Source organism: Acipenser ruthenus, chromosome 3 (assembly GCF_902713425.1).
Source record: "Acipenser ruthenus chromosome 3, fAciRut3.2 maternal haplotype, whole genome shotgun sequence".
NCBI lineage: Eukaryota > Metazoa > Chordata > Actinopteri > Acipenseriformes > Acipenseridae > Acipenser > Acipenser ruthenus.
This window is the reverse complement of record NC_081191.1, coordinates 17,243,457-17,266,768: the sequence shown is the minus strand read 5'-3', so window position 1 is coordinate 17,266,768 and position 23,312 is coordinate 17,243,457. Positions and strand designations below refer to the sequence as shown.

Genomic DNA, 23,312 nt, shown 5'->3' with positions numbered 1-23,312 from the left:
TTTCTTTCACTTATGGAAGTGTAAAAATGAATGTGTAGCGCTAATGTAGTCATGAATGATCATTTTGAAGTGTATGCATCTTCAAAGTTCTGTCATTTTGTGCAGACAATTCTTTCTCTGTCACACTGCTCTACAAAGATTCTATAGCTTCCTTAGTTATTTTCCCTCTTCCTGAGGTTATTTGAATGTAGACAGGAAGACCTCAGGTGGTGGTGGTTGTGGCAGAGGAGGAGGCGGAGGCGGAGGGAGGGGGAGGAGGGGGGGGGGGGGGTGGTGAAGGGGGTTCGTGTTTCCATAAACTTTATTTAGCATTGCTTTTGAAACATGAATTCCTTCTTCAGGAATCGATATAATGAGGTTTGTTGAAGAACTGATTGCTAAGAATTGCTTTTGGGAAGAAAAGCTGATGCACTAGCTAACACTATAGTGCTAAATATTAAAACAATTTAGTTATGTGCCAGCACCAGGGAGATTCAGGCAAGCAAGCCAGTCAGCGCTCCCTTTGATTTACAAATGCCTCAGACAGAATACATCAAAGGAAAACCCTGTTGTCCACTGGATAAATCATGAATGAGAAACCGTGTGATGTATTTTATGACTTATGTTGGCTGAATAGTTTAGGAGTCAGTGATTAAGTGCTTGAGTCGCAGATTACAGTCAGTACTCTCTGGACTCGCTGATAAGATAAGTACGGTGCATGCAGCTGTTACGGGAGATCACGCCACTGAAACAGGTCTCGATTGTTTGATGATAAAACGAAACTCTGCCCAGAGTGAACAGAACGTGAGAGTTCTCTTCAGACATTTATGTGACCAAATACAGCATCCAATTTGATTGCAGCAGTGTAACGGCTTGTTGTGTACAGTATACCATGCACCTTTATTTCCCATTTGTAGTACATTGTACAGTAATCTATGATGTACATAGGAGCGTGTTATATCAAATAATAAGACACAGCATACACAGGTATGTAAGTAAGTAAGTAGGGTTATTTATTTAGAATCATTATGGGGGGGCAAATGTCCTTCACTTTTATTAATCTAAGCTAGGCAGGAATCCAAAGGAGCCTTACATTATTTAAGTTTTGCATCCCTAAGCTGGGAAGGAGTCTACTTTTCTGGAGCCTGATGATTTCAGTTCCTGCACAGACGCACAGAACTGTTAGCAGCAAAGGGCTTTATTTGAGAATGGAGTTGAAGCCCAAGTCCTTTGTGCCAGTGTGTAAAACCTAAATTAAACATTTGTGTGTCATTATAATTCGACCCTTTTGTTAGCAGTTTCTCAGTATCTGTGATAATGTGTTCTATCCAGGAAATTCGAAGCACTTCAGTTGTGTTTTTCTCTTCTCCTGTTGTGCCTGACTGTTTTTTTGGTGGTGATTGAAGACCTATGCAATACTTCAATATGCAGTTAGGTAATGGCTTATCAGGTCCATTAGGCGCCCTTGGCCTCCCCCTGGGGATAATTAACTGCCTTAATGCTGTCATTACCTAATTATTAGGGCCAGTGTTAGTACATGCTACTGTTTATTTATAATTAGCTGGAGGGCTATTGGTTTGTTTCGGTAATTATTTGTATTTATTTTGGAGGTTTAAGATTTTACTACCGGTTAAGGTTTGAAATATCTTATCTCATTGGAGTCAGACACAAGTCTGTGTCACACACACAAGAAGGTACAGAATGCCTGGATAAGAATGCCTATAGGACTAAAGAATGAAGTGTTAGTGGTACCTTTCGTGTACAGTTCCCTATAAGGCAGTGGTACTCACTTATTGCAATTCCAATCCAGGATCCTGTTTGAAGCAGGTCCTTAGTTATTCGATTGAACAATTAAAGACCTGGTTGGAACCAGGCTGTATACTGGGAAACTCAATAATTAAGAACAGGATCCTGAAAGTGTGATTGGAAATCCTTACTGAACGGCATTAGCATTAACACACTTGCAGATTTACTAAGCTTTTGTCCCAGAGCACTTTTTTTTCCGAACTGCAATTTCTCTTTTTTTTAAATGATATTTTTATTGTTTTCTGTTTTTGCAACGATAAAATGCAGTTACCCAGTGCCTTTCATACATTGACCCTGTGTTGCATCTTAGAACAGAGCTCTTAATTATGTTTCTAATATTATACCACATTTTTTCAGGGGTACAATATGATAATTCTCTCAGCCATTGAGTTCGAGGGGGAGGGTGCTCTGACTTCTGATAAACAAGAATACGTTTTTTAGCAGCCATTGAGAGTGGTATACTGTACATTTTTTGGTAATTGCTCAACTGGTTCAACAACACTGCATCACCCCAGAATCCATATTCTGGGATCAGGTGGAATTTGAAATTCTAACATTAGAATTCTTTAGAACTGGACAGCTCCAAAGCATATGTAGAAGGCCTCCTGTGTCTGATGTCGCCTACATGATGTGTAGTAGATACGACAGCATGCTCTGTTTCTAGTTTGCATATGTCCTCCTCCACTTTACTCAGCTCCTTTCTTTTTCTTTTTGTCTGTGGGCTCCATAAGACATAATAGGCCCTCTCATAAAGGCCTAACTGCAGTTTCTAACAAAACTAGTGTTTGGTCCACCCTTTTCATTTTGCTCTCCCCTTTTTTTCCTGGGATTCTTCTGGAAAAATAAGACGTCCGCTTTAGAATATACTTCGTTTAAAGGCTAGATAAACTTCAGCAACTGGTTTATTTGTTCCCTGTGTTCTACACTTTCGTCCCCCACCCAAATGCCTGTAAACTCCTTTCCATTCCTATAAATTCCTATAGTTGTATACACATCTGTTATAGCATGGGGGTGTTTTTGCTACTGAAAGCTTTGGTTGACCTTTCATTTACTCCTCGACAGGGAGGGCCTCAAGTCTCTATTCACAGAAAGCCCAGATGGTATTTAAATGAGGCTTTCCAGAATGAGGAGAAAAGAAAAGTTGCAGCATTCTGTGCATCCCTGGAGTTTTTCACATGCAGTGGAGGAACACTCCAATAACCTGATCTTGACACCCCTCAGAGACAGCTTTAGCAGTTTGTGCAGCTGTGGGTTATAAATGGATTGAGGAAAATACCCATACTGTACTCCGGTCACCAGTTGTAGTTTTGATACTGCTGCATTTGAATAGCCCCACAATAGCGATCAGTACTAACCAGGTTTTTGGTGCATCTTACAGTGTTGGGAGGGTACTAAAACTTGGGATGAATGTTTGGAATTACATTACTGTATTTCAGAGTATGTGTGTGTGATGTATTTGTCTTTTGCTGGTTAATACCCACATTCTTTGTTAAAAAAAAAATACCTTTGTGAAAATAACACCCGAGTGTGCGTTTGCCTTTGGTGTAATCTCTAATGTTGTTTTCAACATACTGTAACATATAGATACAAAACACAGGCCGATTTGACCCCATAAATTGAATGGCATGTTTATTTATCAGTGTGGCAGAAATGGTTTCATGTGGCAAGGTATCAAACCCTTTGTGATTTTACAAATAATGGATTCTTTCAGAGTTACCATAGAACTGCTCTAGTCTGTAAGAGACTTCATAAACTTTTTTCAAACTTAAAAAAAAACAAATGCTATACTTGCACTTACAGCTTTTGTTGGTATACTATATGATGTCTCCTATATTCATATAAATGAGACAAAAGGCTTAGAGGGGGATTCAAGCAATCTTGCCTGTCCTACAGCAACCGTCCAGAGACACATACAATATGTTCTTTGAAATTGAAGGTGATTTGTGTGAATTTAGTTTGCACTCAGGAGTTGTCCTTTTATATCTGAAAGTTTGATTAAATAGAGCCATAAACTAGGGAAATAACACAGATACAGTATGTTTGTGTTTAATCTGCCCCTTACTGGTGTATATAATTGCCATGAACTTATTATTTCGTTATCATTGTATCTTCATACAGCATACGCAGACAGTGCTTTTTTTTTTTTTTTTTATATAAATTTAGTCGTCGCCAATTTTTTACCCCGGTTTTCTCCCCAATTTAGCATGCCCAATTATTATCTGTATCCTCGGCTCACCGCTCGCAACCCCCCCGCCGACTTGGGAAACGGTGGCTGGAACACGCGTCCTCCGAAACGTGCTCCTGCCAAGCCGTCATTTTTCGCACTGCAGATCCACAGCAATGCCACCAGACCTATAGTGCCGGAGGACAACACAGATCTGGCGGCTCCACTGCAGAACCACAGACGCCCTATCGGCCACAGGGGTCGCTGATGCGCGGTGAGCCGTGGATTCCCCTGCCGACCTAAGCCCTCCCTACCCGGGCAGCGCTCTGCCAATTGTGCGCCGCCCCCTAGGAACTCCCGGTCACATTCGGCTGTGACATAGCCTGGATTCAAACCTGCGATCTCCAGGCTATAGGGCACATCCTGCACTCCGCGCGGAGCGCCTTTACTGGATGCACCACTCGGGAGCCCCTCAGACAGTGCTTCTTAAAGAAAGATGTGAACTTGCTTGCGTAAATACCTTGGACAGTCAAGCTGGATGCTGCTGGATGGCTTTTAGAATTCCTCAAAGAACCTTTTTTTATATTTGTACAACTGAGTCAGTCAATCGGCATCCTTATTATAAAATACAATGCAAACAAACAAGCAAGCTGTTAAAAGTTTACTGTTGTCTTACAGTTCTGCTATGCTTGTGTGGCAGGCAGAGCTGACATTTGACCATTTGACCTTTCGGTAAATATTTAAAGAAGTGTGATGTTCTGTTCTAAGGAGATTTCCCTACTGTTGATTTAAATGGGAAATTATGAAATAATGCAGGTCATTCCCATTTTTTTCTTTAGTTTTAATTCCTCTGGCTTCTGAAAACCACATGCCTAACATTTTATATGGTACAATAGTTTTTTTTTTTATGAGTTATTGTTGAAGCTGACACCCTGGGATTCTTCAAGAAGCTGCTTGATGAGATTCTGGGATCAATAATCCACTAACAACCAAACGAGCAAGATGGGCCGAATGGCCTCCTCTCGTTTGTAAACTTTCTTATGTTCTTATACAATTCCAGGGACTGGTTAGTTAGCAGTACTTGTAACATGACATGATGTGTTCCATTGTATGCAAATATCTGAGAAATGGGGGACGGTTTGTTTTTGGGAAAGCCAAGCGATATGCAGTAGAGATTTTAAAAATAATTCTCATCTGCGGAAGAGAGACCAGGATTTCCATGGACTAATCCGAAAGCAATTTTTAAATTTATTTATTGCCCTTTGTGTAGAAATGTATTGTCAGCTTCTAAGGGAATCAACCAGTATTTCAGTAACATAGACTTTCTTTTGCTCTGTTTAAACATTTCAACAGAGCAAAACAAAGTCTGTTACTGAAATACAGGTTAATTCTCTTAGAAGCTGTCATGTGTACAGTACACTATTCTTTTTTTATTTTGTTTTGTCGTTATAACTGTTCTTTTTGTACTAGTCCTGTATAAACAAATGGTATCTCTGGTATCATTTATTGCTGTTATCTTACCAGCTTAAGAATAACTTTTTTGTACTTTTTTTTTTTAAATTGAACATCTCTTCAGAACAGCAGTAATGGCTTTGTGTGCATGAATGTGTTGTATATCTTGTTTAAACTGAATTACATGTATTGCAGTCCGAGAAGCACACACAAATATACATTTCTGGGGCTTAACTGAATCCAAACTGGTTTTATTAAACACTACTGTCTTAGGGACCATTATATGTTATAACTTTGAGCCTTTTGGGAGTTTTTTTTTGTAATTCTTTTTGGGTTGACAGAAAGCCTGGTGTTTTTTTTTCTGTCCACACAGTGTGACAGATGACCTATTGATATCGTTACAGTGCAGTGTTCCTGTTGCCAAGGCAACCGAGGCTCTCTTTTTTGGCTTTTTATCTGAGCATGTGACTGGGACTTTGACGTCAGCAAGAGGCAGAGTTTGCGACTCCGTCTAAAGAACCAAAGCCAGGCTTCTAAGAATCTTGTGGAGTTTTGTGTTCCTGTTCCTGCTGCTGTCAGTTGTTTGGGAACTACCGGGGAATGAAGTGGTAAAGTTCATTTTTTTCAGCTGAGGTAAGCTTTTAGCTTTTGTGTTGTGACTGGGGTTAGTGTTCCTCATGAGTGTTGTCTTTTTTATATATTCTAGTTGTAAAAAAAAATAATAATAATAATAATAATATATATAAAAAAAGCCTTGATTCTACTCTTTAACAGTGAGAGTTGCAGCGTGGCTACAGGAATTTCCATTATAATAATAATAATAATATATATAAAAAAAGCCTTGATTCTACTCTTTAACAGTGAGAGTTGCAGCGTGGCTACAGGAATTTCCATTATTTTTCCTCTGATCTGCATGACAATACTTTGAGGAATCGGGGGCGGGGGTGGAGGGGCACCTTCCACCCCATAATATTATCTTTTGTTTGAGAAAGAAACACAGGGGTTTTGATGTGCTTGTAAGTGGGAAGATGCTGTGCATTGCCAAGATATACAGCTCTCACTAGCAGGCAGCTTTGTCATAACTAACAGAAGCACTGTCTTGGGGGATGCCAAGATATGTGGATTAGACAAGAAGGAAATACATAGGGGATTAAAGAGAAGACATACAGTTCTGTATTTCAGCACACTGTGTTCTCTTGGCAGCTTCATTTTTTTCCTCTGCCTGCTGCAAGCTAATACTAAATAAATCTCCCCAGAGTTAAACAAGGAGACAGGAAACGCAGTCCGAGAACGACTGCTTTAGGCCCTGTCCACACTACATAACCGATCTCGAGAACCGTACTCGAAACCGCTCTAATTAATCCAGCTCAAAGCGTCCACACTGAAGTACCGTTTCATGTTTAGTCAGGCTTAATGCGTCCACACACCATTAGAATAGTTCAGTTACAATTCCCAGCAGCGCAACGAACCGTGGAAATTAATACGATAGTATCCCACCATGCACTGTATTTTATTTTAAAATAATGTGTTATGCCCCATATTAACAGAGGTCCATATTGCATATATGAAATATAACAAGTATTGCGGAAAAAGTAAATCCGAACACACACACACACACACAAGTAGGGCTTGAAGTTTTCAGGTTTTATTTTTAATCAGGTGAAGTCCCTTTAAACAAATTGATCTGATTCTGTTTCATAATTAAACTCAGAAAAAGCTGTTAATTACAAAACAATCTTTGTTTTTACCTTCATATCTTGCCTGAGCCTAATTCCGGTCCTCTTAATTTTATTTCAAACAGAGCTGACAAATTACGTAATTTGTTCAACCCCGATCTTACTCTTAACTCGCATTTCATTTTTGCAGTCGCCTAATTTAACGTTGTGCTTTTGTTATTTTCTGCACTAGTTTAACAGAGATGTCCTGACAGATTTTTTGAAGCATAAAAATGAATACCTAGTGCGGAGTGTACACTGATATGATAGCAAGTCCTTCGGGCGCCTGCTCTGAGTATTTCGCCAAACATAGCACAAAGCATTTTGGGATATTGGAGGATACACAATAAAATATAGTTCGGTATTACAGCATCCACACTTGTGATAAACCGCACTACCTGATGCGATCTAATTAGAACCGGACTCGAGACTACCTCCTGAGGTGGTCTCGAATCCGGTTCTCGAGTACGGTATTAAATGCTGCGTAGTGTGGACGCAAACCCTATTTAGCACTTTTAAGCTGGCTTAAATGCAACTAATATGGTTTAAAGGCATAGTGTGGACATGGCCTTAGAGACTATGGGAGGTGGAGGAAGAAGAAGTTAATAATTGTTTGCAACAAAACATTGTAACCTGTTCATAAAACCTGAAAAAACAAACAACATAAATCAATGTGTTCTCCACTGCTTCGGTATGGAACATCACTTTAAATTTGAATTGCAGCTTGTAGGAGGAACCAACGTTTCCTGGAGAAATTGGGAGTTAGCCAGGCGCTGTCTTTTTTGTGTTGAAACTAGAGAGGTTGTGGCTATTTGATCTCCTGCTGGGTTGGAATCAAGCTTGATACAAGTTTAATCAAAGTGCTTGGAGGCAGGCTTGCCACCCTTTAGCAGGGCTCCTAAAGCAAATGCTGCTTTAAACAAATGGCCCGTGGGGACCAGAATTAAGTGCTGTGGTGTCTTGCTTTTGCAGAAGGGAAAACTGTATTTGGCGCTGCCTGGACTGTGTTGCAAATAGGGCACAGGAACTGCTTATAACCCACCCTTCAGCTGTACTTGATTTGTAGTTGAACTGAAATAGTAACTAAAGGTATTTGTTCTGTATATGTTCCAGTCTTTTTGATTATATTGAACATGCTTTGTCTGTGTTCATATAGCGGTGATATTTTTCGTAGCAGTTGTCTTTTTCGGACTGCTTCACCAACCAGGCAATGCGCAGGCTGGACAGTAACTCACTCATAAGTCTATTTAGTGTTTCTTGAATCCACTGAGCACAAGTAAACCAATAAAAAATGTAACACTGAAACAAGTCTCCTTGTGTGATCAGCGAGCAAACTACAAATTCAATTTAAAAAAAATCAAAACACAGCAAGGATTCAGATAAAAAGGAAACTCGTGAATTCAAGTAGGGGGATTCTTAACCTTGTGTTTTACCCATAGGGTCGTACAACCCCTGATGCAAGTTTACTCTGTATTTTTACAGTTTGTACCATGCTTTGCCAGTGGCTTGCTATGTTTATTAATATGCTGCACCATACCTTGCTGATCTTTACTATGTTTACCGATACCCTTATCCGGGGCGACTTACAGTTGTAAACAAAAATACATTTCAAGAATCACAGTACAAGTAATAATACAATTAAGAGCAAGATAAAAATACTATGACTTTGGTTCTAGCAAGTACAAGTATATGAGAAAATACGATTCAATAACGAAGCAGATAACAGTGTCAGTGATAGTTACATTAGGATATAATTAAATACAAAATACTACAGATTAAATAACTCTTGTGACAGATTACAATACTCTAAAGTACAGGATTAAATGCAGTAAAATAGGGGGCAGATAAGAGCAAGTAAAGCGCATTTAAGGAAGAGTGATAAGTGTCCAGAGGGAAATTGTTGTGTCTTCAAATTGTAAGCTGTGTCAGTGAATTTAACAAAAGCAACCAAACAGTAACCATGTAGTTTTGTTTTTAGTTTGTGTGTAATTTGGTTGGTTTGATAAGCACCTTTTTTCAAAGCATCTTTCAGACTGCCTTTTTAAGCAGACAGCACGAAGTTTCAGTGGTGGAAACAAAACGTCAATCTTTTCATATTGCCATCCCTGGTTTCGTTGTAAACCTGTCTGGGAATAAAAATGAGATGGCCAGCACTGGGTTTGTTCAGCAAGCTCTCATCTGTGAAAAAGCTTTGTGCCGACCTGAAGAGTTTCACAAAGCAAATGTATTCCTCCCCCACCCAACCCGCCCGCCCGCCCGCCCGCCCACACACACACACACACACACACACACACACACACACACACACACACACACACACACACACACACACACACACACACACACACACACACACACACACACACACACACACACACACACACGCTGACAGTGAAAATTCTATAACCTAAAGAAGCTCCATCGTAGCTGCTAACCGCTGCCCTGGCTGTTTTCTAGAGCTGTCTTTGTTGGCTACTTTACAGAGAAGTCACAGGTCAGCAAAAGCCATGGCCATGGAGGGCTGCTTAACCCCCTAGAGCCCGGGGTGCCTGTGGGTACCCATATTTAACATTTTATATAGCGGCTACTTCTGCATCTTGTCAACAAGACAGAGCAGTGGTAAGAACATAAGAACATAAGAAAGTTTATAAACGAGAGGAGGCCATTCAGCCCATCTTGCTCGTTTGGTTGTTAGTAGCTTATTGATCCAAGAATCTCATCAAGCAGCTTCTTGAAGGATCCCAGGGTGTCAGCTTCAACATTACTGGGGAGTTGGTTCCATACCCTCACAATTCTCTGTGTAAAAAAGTGCCTCCTATTTTCTGTTCTGAATGCCCCTTTATCTAATTTCCATTTGTGACCCCTGGTCCTTGTTTCTTTTTTCAGGTCAAAAAAGTCCCCTGGGTCGACACTGTCAATACCTTTTAGAATTTTGAATGCTTGAATCAGATCACCGCGTAGTCTTCTTTGTTCAAGACTGCATAGATTCAATTCTTTTAGCCTGCCTTTTAAACCCGGGATAATTCTGGTTGCTCTTCTTTGCACTCTTTCTAGAGCAGCAATATCCTTTTTGTAACGAGGTGACCAGAACTGAACACAATATTCTAGGTGAGGTCTTACTAATGCATTGTAAAGTTTTGATTTAAATTCAACACTTCTCACAATATATCCGAGCATCTTGTTGGCCTTTTTTTTTTATAGCTCCCCCACATTGTCTATGGTGTCATAGAACAAGAGCTGGCAGGTGTTCTAGGATCTTAAGGGTTAAATCTTAAGGGTTTACTGTATTGTTTCATAGTTTACACAAGGTGTTTATTTAACACTTTTTTGTGCTCATATTTTTTATAGTGAAATTATTATTTATTTATTTTTCCTAAGGAAAGTAATACTTGTTGTGGATTTTCTGCATTCTCCTACATGTATAAATCATATAGTATTTTATAATACTGACAAAAAAAATAGCCTTTTGGGTTTCAAATAGATATGGATTCGGTACTTTAATGTGTTCTAAAAATATTTATTTATTTATTGTTAATATACAAGCCCCAAGCTGCCATGTTAGATTAGCAAATCTCAACCTTCTGGTCCCTAGAGTAGGAACAGCCCCAGTGTGACTGCAGAGGGGAGATATGAACAGCTGTGATGACCCCTCATTCAGAAAAGACCTTGCACAAGTCTGTCTTCAGCCCCTCCCCCAGATTCCCAGGAATTTAGAGCTCTGAGAGAGAGCTTGGGGTCGCGATAGCTCTTTCGAGTTCCCCTTTGTGTAATGTAACAGTGTGATAGCAGGAATTGTTTGCTTGCCTGCTCTGTCCTGTTACTTGGGGTGAGTGCATCTCCAATTAAAGCAATTATCCTCCAGCAGTGATGCTGGCTGACGTGTTGTGTGTGTCGCCCGGGCCTTTCTGTTTACTTAGTATACACAAACCACTGCCGTTTCCTGTCAGATTCTGCCCGAATAACTGGAGGTCACTTCTTCTTTTCTGCAATTTCCCAAGGAATACATGAGGCAGCACAAGTTAACTTGTGTAAAGCACTCATGTACAGCAAAAGACCTATGAGAAAAACCCAGGCAGGGGAAGGAAAGTGTGGTTCTATATGTGTTTTTTGACTGCACTGTCACTGTTTTAATATAAATAAATATGTACAAAATATTCAATTTTAACTATGTTGCATATTGCGAATCTAAAGCAACTTTTGTGAAAAGACAGACAGTTTCATCTCAGGGTCATTTTCATTTATAATATAGACTCAATAAAAAACAAAGTTTATGGTGCTTCAAGGATTTTTATTTAACCCAGGCCTTGGATACAATAGATTTAACTACCCATTCTGTAGCTTTAGTGACATTTTCACATCTCTTAAATATTGTTTGAAATTCTCACTGCTGATGTACACTCTGTGCATGTGACCTGAACTAAAGCTAAAAAAATGTAGGAAAGTGTTATTGAAATGCCAGCAAGTTCACCTAAGATGCTTATTAAATCGCCTGTTCCGTAATAATGGATTGTATTTTATTAATACAAAAATGCAAGAGTGCTGCAGCGCAGCTTGGACCAAGGCTTTAGCTGCTGTTGCTTGTCTGCCTTCCAGGAGATGGTTTATTCCATGTGGTGGGGGAGGGGGATAAGTAGGTTCAAGATAAAAATAAGCACTCTTGTGTGTTATGTAATTGTCGCACTCAAAGGCCTGAGGGGTTACATAGAAAACATCCTTCCCATTACTGAGGACTCTGAAGCTCTCTCCCATGTGACCCGTGGGTTGTGAGCTCGGTGTAACTGCAGTACTGAATATCCATACTATTACAAGGGTATTGCACAGTTAACACAATTGCGCAGCCAGCCTATATGTTAAATCCTTGGAATTAGCAAACACAGTAACAACATCATTGCATAATATAAGTTACCCTCGGATAACATTTTAATTACGGCGCTGCTGTACTTAGTGGCTTTTTAAAAGGAAAAAAACTATGATGTCACACTAGCATTGCACAAAACCAATCAGTTATCTTTCTTAGTTGTTGTTTGTTTAAAATGCGCTATAAAGATATGTAATCCTAGGGTTAGAATTTATGTAGTGCACAATTAAAGTATAGAATGGTCAATCTTATGGTACAAACCTAAAATCAAACTCATTTTGAGCTTTAACATCAGACACAGGGAATAGCACTGATGGGCTGAACAGGCCTGTAAATCCTGGTACAGTAGTCTCCGGCTAAAAGAACACCCCTCAGGAAGCAAGCTAAGTGTTCTTATAGCTGAAATGTTCTCTAAAATGGAGTTAGCCACCAGACATATGAATCAATAAATAAATAAATAAATAAATGTATGTTAATAAACTATAATAATAAAGTAACAGACCAACTAAATTAACACAACACCCATACAAACGTAAAAAAAATGCAGCAGCAGCTCTAGATTAATTATGAATACCTGTACAGGAGCAATATTCAGACATGCACAAAATTCTTTACTTCGGTGGGATTAAAATCCCCTAAATGAATCCCTACCCTAAAGTTTATGAAATTATCCCGGTTACACACGCAGTGATAATCTTGCTTGGTCCATCTGGTTCACTCTCCTTGGCTGTCCACCCTGGCATGAATCTTCACACTGGTACACAAGGACAGGAACAAACAAAAGCAGAACAAAGGACTGGCAGATGATAAGGGTTAATTGGTGGTCAATTCTTCAATTGACACCTGCCCACCTGCTGCACATTCCTTTCAATTAGACAGGGAGAGGAGTCTAATCTCCCACCACTGCTCTATCTAATCAAACAAAAATATATTCTTATGTGCAAATCAAACAAAAACACATTCTAACAGGGGCAGGCCTCACTTCTGGAAAGATTTAATGAACCAGTCACTGTGCCTCAAGACACTCTTGCGATGACAAGTCACATTTGAAAAAAAAAAACAGTTGAATTTGGTTTGGTGATGATGAGTTATCAGGTTACAAAACAGTACCGTATCAGTTATGAATGAAACGCTACCAGTGCCAAAAAGGTGTTCTTTTAAGCGAAGTTCCTGTTTCTTTTACAATGAATGGGAAAAATCTGTTTCACCACAAGGGTGTTCTCTTAGGTCTTCCTATATGCAGAGACTACTGTAATTCCTAATGTCAAAGGCATTACCATGCTCTCTAAATGATTCTCATTATACAAAAGACATCAGAACTGTCAAAAAGAACAAACATCCAGTACTACCTGCTGTGTTTTTTTTCAAGCTGCCAGAAAGAAGACCTGTTAAAAATGAAATATGCTGGGATACCCCTTCGTTGTGTCTGTCTTCCTCTGTGTCTTCTTGAAGCTGCTTTACTTGTATCTCCTACATGATTTCACTCAGATTTGGAGATTTCTGTTCTAATAATTTCAACAGCGGTTGATCTAAATACATTTTACTATGCTGTAACCCTGCTGGGGTTTTCCCACAGGGATGACCGGTTGCTTCTGCTTTATTAAAATTCACAATAGAGTATTACTGGCCCAAATTAAAATGTCTGTGATCTTCAAGGAACTCTAGTCACGTTTCTGCTTTCAGTAGGGATGTTATCTCGAATGAGCTATGCTGTCAATGTCCGCTTTTGGCATTAACAAATATAATTACACAATTTCCCCATAAATTATGTTTGCGATCTAATCGCGGTTGTAACTGTGTTTGTAGTTTGATACAAGTGCAGAAATTCACTCTTAATGAAATACTGTAAATGCTGGTGATTTACTATTTGGATTAATTGCTGTTGGTCTCGCATGACTTAAGTGTTTTACCTGATAAAACTGTTTTTAGAGAATCCATTTCCTTCTATATTTAAATAACTGTATAATTCTCTGTGGGTGTTTCTTTACCACACACCACCATGGGAACACAGGAACAAACTTGCCTCCACTCCTTTTTTAAAGAAACAAACCCATCTGCGCGAGGCTGCCTACTTCAAGCTGATTCTGAGCTTCTGCACGACAGACAATGTAACTTGGGAGGGTAGTACTTATCTTTTTCTCTATTGTCTGAAAACACAGAACACATTAGTATTTTTAGCACTGTTTCCAAATGTGTAGTTAAAATAAAAAATATAATTTGACTAGATAAATGACAGTTAGGAATAAATTCAGTCCTTTTTTTTAAAAAAATGAGTACCGTGCTGTATTATTTTATCATTTAAAGTTCGCTCAATTAGCAGTTCATGTACAGTGACTCTGGAAAACCCATTGGAATGTCATAAAATAACAAATAAGACTGCAAAAACTGTGGGCCATATTTTCAAAGTGTTTACTCCTCCAGTCTTTACATCTGTTTTTTTAAGGAAAAACATTTCTATGCTGTTATTTTACAAAACCTGACAAGCTAACAACCCGAATGCTTAAGATCTCCAGTAGTTTTGTTTTTCCTGTATACAAACATTTAATAAGGAATTAAGAAATCCGGCTCATATCAGTTTTCATTACAGAGAGCAATTCACGCACCATATCTTATGAAGAAACAGCCCAGCAGGAATGTGACAGAACTGTAAAACAACATAAAATACATTTTTAGTTTACTTCGATTTTTTTTTTATCTCAATAGGCCAACTTCCTGGCTGGAGGATTCTGTATCTGGTAGTAAGCCTTGGTTACACAAATAACTTTCAGATAAAGAGAGATAACAGGTGCTGATAGAAACACAAGGTCATAGATAGTATGTAAATAGTTTTAGATAGCAAAGAAACAGTGAAACAGTTAGAAACAGTGGGCCCTATTCACAAAACTACTAGGTTTGTTTTAAGTGGTTAACAGTGCTTTGAAAAATGAGAATAATCTACACCCCTTCCACTTTCTTAAAACAGTTGTCATGAACTGCAGACTTGGTATAATTAATTAGATCAACTTTAAAAATAGATTCCTTAAAGACATTCCTTAAAAGAGTTTTGTTAATAGGCACCAGTGTTACCAAAGAATAAGAGACAGCTATGACAGGGTTTTCAATTAGTTTTAAGATATGTGGCACTTGCAAGGAAGTAGGGGGCACCGATCTCATTGTGGTGCGTAGTGCCGGGGGGGCGGGGGGAGTGGGAAGTTTCAGATTCAAATGGTGCATTCTGGTACATTTTTACATGGTTTAAGCATGTGCTAGACTAGTAGTGATCTGTTTGTAATGTCTGACAAAGTACTCCATTAGTGCAATGAAGGAGCTTTATTTCAGCACTGCTCACAGCAAGGCAAGAAGAGAAATGTACTTTTGGAGCATCAAAGCCCCTGCAATACAAGACTGGCAGGAATCGGTGACCGCACCTTTAATTGTGTCCAATTGTAATATAGGAAACAGCATGCTGCAGCTGTCATGCTGGTTAGTCAAGTCCTAATCTGACAGCATGTAACACAAACAGCTCTTATGATTACATGTTACCCTTTATTTTTCAGTAAAACGCAACATGTTTGTTCTGCTATTTTCGATATTAAATAGACCACAGCAAGCACATTGTTATATTTTAGATCAGCGGTTTTCAAACTGGGGTACACGTATCCCTGGGGGTCCTTGAGAAAAATCCTGTAATGGCGGACAACGCTTTTTTTTTTTTTTTTTATAAACACCTTGTAGTAATTTGCGACTTTGCAATCAAATCAACAATGTTGAATCTCCTTTCAAATAAAACCACAGCCGTACTGGTGTACATTTCCTTTCTGTTGGAATAGGCTAACTATAAACACCCAGCTGGCTACTGACAGTGCGTTGAGCGTATATATAGCAGGGCGTTGGTTACTGCAGACTGTGGGCTAAAAAAAATAAAAACCCCAATGATGGTCATTGTATAATGATGCTTCTTTTAAAAATGTGTAGTATGGGCTCCCGAGTGGCGCATCCGGCAAAGGCGCTCCGCGTGGAGCGCAGGATGTGCTCTATAGCATGGAGGTCGCCGGTTAGAGTGCAGGCTATTCCACAGCCGACTGTGGACTAGAGCTCCCAAGGGGCGGTGCACAATTGGCCGAGCGTCGCCCGGGTGGGGAGGGCTTAGGTCGGCCAGGGTGTCCTCGGCTTACTGCGCACCAGAAGCCCCTGTAGCCTGGCCGGGTGCCTGCAGGCTTGCCTGTAAGCTGCCCAGAGCTGCATTGTCCTCCGACACTCATGACCTATACAGAATTGGATACAAACTACTAACAACATTAAAAATCAAGAAAAGAAAAACAACAAAGAATCTAAAAGAATGCCAATTTTAAATAAATGTGTTTTAAGGTGAGATTTAAAAACAGACAGGGACTCGGAAACTTGAATCTCGAGCGGGTGTGAGTTCCACAGCCTTGGTGCACAGGACGAGAAAGCCCTATCCCCCACTGTTCACAGCTTGGTTACGGGAACAGTTAAAAGACCAGCATCGGCGGACTGTAGAGCGCGACCCTGAGTGTAATTTGACACGCTAGAATTATATATTTTTTAAATAGTGTGAGAATTTGGCTTTGGTGAGACTGAACTTTATCCATAGCATAGTGCTAAGGTAAAGGACTTCCCACCCCCCTTCCCAAAAATAAATAATTAATTTTAATAATATGTATATTGTTTCTGTATGGGGTGTTATGACATTTGTACCTAAAACATCTTAGAAAACAAACTTACAGTAAAAGTACAATGGTTGAAAACTGCATACCTTCAGAATATGGGGGACGGACGACACATGTCCATTAAGATCTGAGCGGAAATCACCAGATTTTTTACATTGCAAGACCATTTTCTACTCCTGTATGTGGTCCCCTTATCTGTGGTCTTTCTTGGAAATTCTGTTGTGTGTTTCTTTTACTTTTTAAAATCTTCTAGTTCTAGTCTCCCAGATCGAAAGGAACAACACAAAACATGAGTATTTGTTATGCATTACATTTAAATATCATACTTACTTCATATTTTTTCAATGTGTAAAACACCCTTTACACAGCTTATCTGGCACGCTGGTTACAGTCATACACCAGTTCAAATAACTTGTGAAAATGTCTTTAATTGATAAACAACCTAATAAAAATAGTAAAGCTTAAGCTTGGTTTTGTTTTGCATTTTTTTCATTTCACAATGTTTACTATAATCACATTTTAAGAAAAGAAACATTTTAACAGTGATGGATGTCATGTTGTTTAATTGACCGAAAGTGACTTTGTTTTTTAAATGCTTTGTACTTTAAATATATCAAACAGCAACACTAAAGTTGGTCACGGTCTGGAAAAGTATTCTGTAGGTTAACTATGAAATAAGAGTTATTTTGGAGATCATATAATTCAGTTAAACCCATCTGGTCAATATAATAAGCAATACACTTTTTTCTTTCTTATTCAGTGAAGTACAAGGGACAAATCAAGGTAGGTGGCCACAGCTTTACTTTGTTCTTCCCAAAGAAAATATATTTATGCTCCTGTAGTTTTGGAGATGAGTCATTTAATTATATAGAACACATTTGGTCTGACTTTTTTAAAATCCTTTTGATAGAATGAAAGTAATGTGTTTCTTTCTAAATAAGGGAATGTTCTAAATTGCCTATTTTGGGAAATTGGCTAGATAAATGCCTTTTTGTAAATGTTGGCATATTCTGTAAAGTAGTAAGCTAGTTCCTTGCCAATATGCATATTTTCTGCAATCTAGACTCTGAGCTGATCATATCTGTGAAAAGCAAAACAGGCAATTTTTGTGTAGCATCTACCTATGCATGTGTACACATGTTAAAATCTGTTTTGCAGTTTAATGTGTGAATATACATACTGTACACCTGAAATAAACCTCTACAAATAATTCTAAGGTAAAAACTTAGTCAAGTAAACAAATGTTTAGGCTAGTGCCTTCTTCGGTGTACTAATTGGGTAAACGGCTTGGAAGTAATTTGGACCATTGCTAACCTTTTTGACTGGAGTCAAATTCCCTGATTAGAGGTCCTCCTGCCTTAAGAATCTTGGGAGTTATTAGACACCTTTTGTAGTTATACCCTATCTATGTATAGTTTGTTTGTCTGTTTTACAACCAAATAAAGATTTTTTTTGATGAATACAAATGAGCAGGAGTTAAGTATTGAATCCTTCTGAAGAAAAATGATGAGAGTGCCACTATGAATATCCCTACAGAAACCATTTTGGTAAGCCATTAAAACTGTTTGACTCCAAGATTTTTTAACTTTTGTATTACCATAGAGACTCTTCAATATTCCTTCACTACATACAATTACCTTATACTGGCCAACATCTCTTCAATATAAAGCATTGTAGTGCACAAATAATTTAGACAGTTTAAACAATTAAAATACAAAACTTTTCATTTTAAAAGTCCAATATTAGATATTTTTTTTTCATTTGAAATATTCTATGCGCTTTTAGTAAGTGTTGTATTATGTAAAAAGAAGCTTACTTTGCTTACAGATTTGTATTTCCTGCCACAAAAGATCACTGATGGTCTTTTAAAAGAAGAGGGTGAGTACTCCTGTAAATGATGTCCAAGATAAGGGAAGCTTTAAGGATGTGATGAAAAGGTTTTATCTGTGTAATCCCACAGCTAGATAAAGTTAAATTTGGATTACTGGCCTATGTATTCTCAAATCATCAGGTGGCTTCCCTTGTGTATCTATCTATGAGCCTGTCCAAGTGTTAGCCGTAGTAACAGGCTTAGCATAAAAATAAATTACTTTTCTTTCATTTTTTTATGTATCATTACCTGTATACATTCCCTCAGTCCAGGTTCAGTATACAGAGTGCTGTGTAATTTGTCCTTTATATATTTATTTGTCATTACCTGTATGCATTCCCTCAGTTCAGGTTCAGAGTGCTGTGTAATTTGCGCACGTCCCCAAACCTGCATGGCCATGGGTTTCTTGTTCTGGCTATTTGGATTTTGTTTTGGAAGATTCTTTTCTGGGGTAGTGTCCAGAGGGGCTACAGGTGCGGTTTGGAGATCTTTGACATGCTTCATTAGTGGAGTATGTTGGAGTGGAGAGTTTCATCAATGGAGTGATTATTACTGCTCTCGATAATCTCCCATCAGTTTAACAGAGCACATGCAGATCATTGCGTGCCTTATCAAGTTTAACATGCAAAAGGGAAGTATCAGTTTCAAGTGAGGTTTGAGGTCAACATTTCAAGCTGAGATTGACAGTATCCTCCTTGACACTGAGCCTCTGTGCTGAGAAACACAACAACTACAAACAAATCCAACTGAAATCCATTTTAACTAATCACACTGAAGACCAAGCAGCTAACAATTTTAGACCAACTAACTCATTAACTCATTGCATACAAAGCTGCCTTAACTCGGGTTGACCGCTCCACTTAAAGCTAACATCCGGTATTCAGCATTGTCAATTCAGTGTTTTGTTTTCAATATTCCCAGAACTCAAGATTATGGGTAATTTAAGATGTAGGTAAACTGAGACTTATCCTTGCAGATCAAATGGGTAATTGGCTTCACAGGAATTACAATTTTCCTCACCACAGTGAATTCTAAACAAAAAAGGCCATTATATTTATAACAGGATTACAGTGTCCATTTACCTAAAGGTGTGTTTTAATACTGCTACAACTAGTCAGATTTATAGTTCAAACTGTTGATTAATTTCCCCGCACAAAGAGGGTGCTGATTCAAACGCAGGCCTCCAGAAGTGAAGAGCCAGTAAATTAACCCACTGCACTACTGTAGCCTTCAGCCTGATATTGCTTTTCAGCTGTAAGGCTTAAATGTTCTAAATTTTAGAGCACATGCCAGCTCAGGTGTATCCTCAGAGGACAAGTAAATAAAGCAAACTAATAGAGTAGTAACATTGGAACTTGAGCCGCTACTGAAACAGTCTTTCAAAATGTGACAAACTACTGCTGGAAACAAGTAACTGCAAAGTACTGCAAGAAAAAAGTAACAAACAGACAAAATAGATTTTTTAAAAAGAACCTTGAATGACAAATTGAGCAACATTTTCGAGTTTTGTAAACCTTTAAAACTTATGTTGACACATCAATTAAAATGGCAGTGTTCTTCCTATAGCCTATTTTGCTGCCTCTAATCCCAGAATATTAAACACGAGAGAAACGTTAACTGCAAACCTGAAATGACAAAACCAAAGCTTTTGTGTTTTTCTTTATACACACATTGTACATTTTTAGCAGGATGTAGAAATGTCATTGTACAGTATATGGAATTCACCACATGAAGCCGATATTTGTTTGACCCCGTTGCCGTAGTAACCAAAAGCACGGCATTCTTGCCAGACTGTGTACAGCTGCTGTAGCGCTGCTTCTACTTGATAAAAGTATAACATGAACAGGGGAGGTGGAGAGTAATGGAAAATACTGTAAGGAAAATAAAATGCATATGTTTCACGGTAGGCAGTCAAATACACAATTTCCGTGAAACTCGTGATATTGTGAATTTTCCGGGGCCCTAGAGAAGCCATGAAAAGCCATGACATATGGTATTTCTGTCATGGGCAGATGTGGCAGTAACATAAAATGCCGTATGTGATGGCCTTTAATGAGATATCTTGTTTATACCAAGAATGCATATATACATATTTAATTTTGTTTTAAACACATGACTCTGACTCCATGCCTGCATTTGTGTGCCTTATTTCATTTATGAAGGGCTACATTAAAAATAAATGTTGTATTTTAGTGTAACACAGTCAGTGTTTTTGCTGTCGCTCGTCACTCTTGGCAGTTACGAATGTTTCTTGACAGTGACAAAGAAAAAATCAGCCCAGTAGTCACTTGTGACGACTGCTTCAGTTTTGTATAATTTGTTTCACTTTTCAATAATTGTTTAATACGATGTTAGTAGTTTAAACACAACCACACAATATGAAACAGATAAAGCAGAAGATCATACTACTATAATCTCTATGGAACTATACCAAATTTTGCTAGTACTACCCGCGTTCCATAGAGCTCAGTGGTTCTTGTTAATTCTGCATTTCTGTCATTTGTTGAAACAAAGTTGTGTGTACAGTACTGTAGTGATTCCATCTTCCTTACAGGGAGAGGAAAGCAAACAGTTTTGTTCAAGGAATGTATAGCTAGAAATGTTTTCACATTTTATCATTGTCTGATATTCATGATGTACAGTAATTGAGATGGTTTAACAATGGTAATGAAAATTAATACATAGTTGTAATTAAATAAGGATGTTTAAAATAGTAAAGGTGCTCCTATCAAAACCTTCATAGTTGTTTTAAATGATACGCAGTATGCAATATAATGCATTTGCATTGCAGGGTGTCCTGTAGCCATGAGAACGATCTGTCATGATCACTTTGCCTGTGTGAAAGGGTTATGATGGTATTATACCGGCATAGATTGCACAATTCCGTGCTGTGTGAATGGGTATTTTAAAGAATTTATTTAACCTCTCTGTCAAATCCAGAGCCTACACTATTCTGATTTGCGGCGCGTTCACTTCATTTAAATACTCCGGCCCACATTCAGATGCACAGGTGCAGTTTTCAACACTCCGCAGTTAATACATAGCCTGCATCTACTTGCGCTTGCCGGCTCTTAGTACATAAGCCCCCTAGAGATTACATTAACTGGAATACCTGCACGACAGCCACCCCCCAAGTTTTTCTTACTGTGGAATACCAGGTTAAAAGCATAAAAATGTGGAGTAATGTATGGCAAAGTCATTATAAAACATGCCTGTCAGAAGAGCGTATATGTTTTTAGAAATTCTCCACTGCATTTTCAAATGCATATACCTGAAACAGTTTGAGATGCTGACTTCATGTTTTTGTATTTCAAATTAAATGAAGTACAAAATGCCAAGATCTTTAGCACAGGGGGCCAGGTAATAATGTCCCTGTCCCATATTTAGCATTCATAAATGTGCTTTTTTATTTCCTTTCTGTTTGTTTGTTTGCCTCGGCCATGTGTGTCTTCTCAAGCTAAAAAAAAAAATGCTGTTGGGAAGAGCCACGATTTAAAGGAATGCTTGAGGAGGAAAATATTTGAAGTCACAGCAATGGGTCAGCTTTTTGAAGGCGTGATCCTCACAGGGTCAGCTCAGCCTAGTTTGGGATGCCATGTTCTACATTGTCACCCTGTCTTTCCTTTAATACTATAGATTGTGAACTGAATGCAGAAGCACCTCCTACTGTAACTGAACACCCGCTGTCAGAATCTCTGATATACTGTACTGTCTCGCCTGATTCTGACTTGCAGCAGGAAGGATACATTGTTATTACAGAACATATTTCAGTACAGTGTCCTTTGCATAACAAATTATTCACTCAGCTTAACTTCCTAATTGATTTGCATTCTGACGGTTCCATAAAGCATATACAGGGTGCGAGCATTAGCATTTTAAATGAAGAAAGTGGCTGGCTATTCCTTAGTTTAAAAAAAAAAAAAAAATACCCTGACTGTTTGTCCTTTTGGTCAAGTTCAGGTCTGGAGGTCTTTTACCTAACACCACGGTGCCCAACAGATCCTGGTTACGGTGACACAACAGATTCATTTGTGCATCATTAGAGAGGCCATTCGTTTTAATGGATATGTTGAATGGATTGCGATTTAATGGAGCTTTTTATCAGATCAAGGAAGGGATCTGTAAACAGGTTTCAGGGAAAGTGACCTGCACTGCACATTATGATTACAATTCTTCTTCCTGTGCCTTGCAATGGTAGTCCGGCCTCTGATTTGCCTTTGGGGAGTTCTCAAAGACGTTTAACTTAAGTTTGAAGACCCAGAGCCAATGCAATTGTATATATACTTGTAATTATTTTGAACGTTACATGCTGGTAGAGGTGATTGGGAGTTCATTAATTGGGAGGCCGCAGTCTCAATGGTCTATGAAAGAAAACTTGAAGTCCTCAATGTAATAACTTCCTAAATTCTGTCAGAACGCAGCTTTAGTCCCTAAAAGGTTAGTTTTTTTTTTTTTTATTGCGTGGAGTACCTGTTGCCAGGGCAACTGTAACAAAGTGCAACTGCTTGATATTCATTCATAGAATATAAAAGAGCAGATGTATAATTATGCTATTTTTACACAGTCTTTTAAGCTGTCGTCTTTAAAAAAAAAAAAAAAAAAAGAATACATATTCACAAAAAAAAGATGTTAAAGTGGAAAGATGTGTAATGAATTATTTGTTCCAAAACTAACAAGAAGAAACTCGGCATACGTAGGTATTGTAGGAAAATTAATATTGACAGTTGTCTTTCAGTCACAGGGATACAAGATACAGTATGAAGAGATTCAATATGTAGGATTTAGTTATAATTCTTTA

The 23,312-nt window shown here is 38.5% G+C and overlaps 1 protein-coding gene across 4 annotated transcripts in view; it reads left to right on the top strand.

Moving 5' to 3' along the window:
* The window catches only part of LOC117394447 (neurocalcin-delta), an 85,619-nt gene that overhangs the window by 39,739 nt on the left and 22,568 nt on the right, over positions 1 to 23,312 (top strand). The window contains exon 1 of one of the 4 annotated variants that reach the window (XM_033992732.3): positions 5,896 to 6,034. The exons of 2 other annotated variants lie outside the window; for them this stretch is intronic. The gene's annotated coding sequence lies outside the window, so the exon portion shown is untranslated. Of the gene's footprint in view, positions 1 to 5,895; positions 6,035 to 18,503; positions 18,523 to 23,312 lie in introns of those variants that run through there. One more of the 4 variants, XM_034920846.2, reaches the window with a different exon arrangement.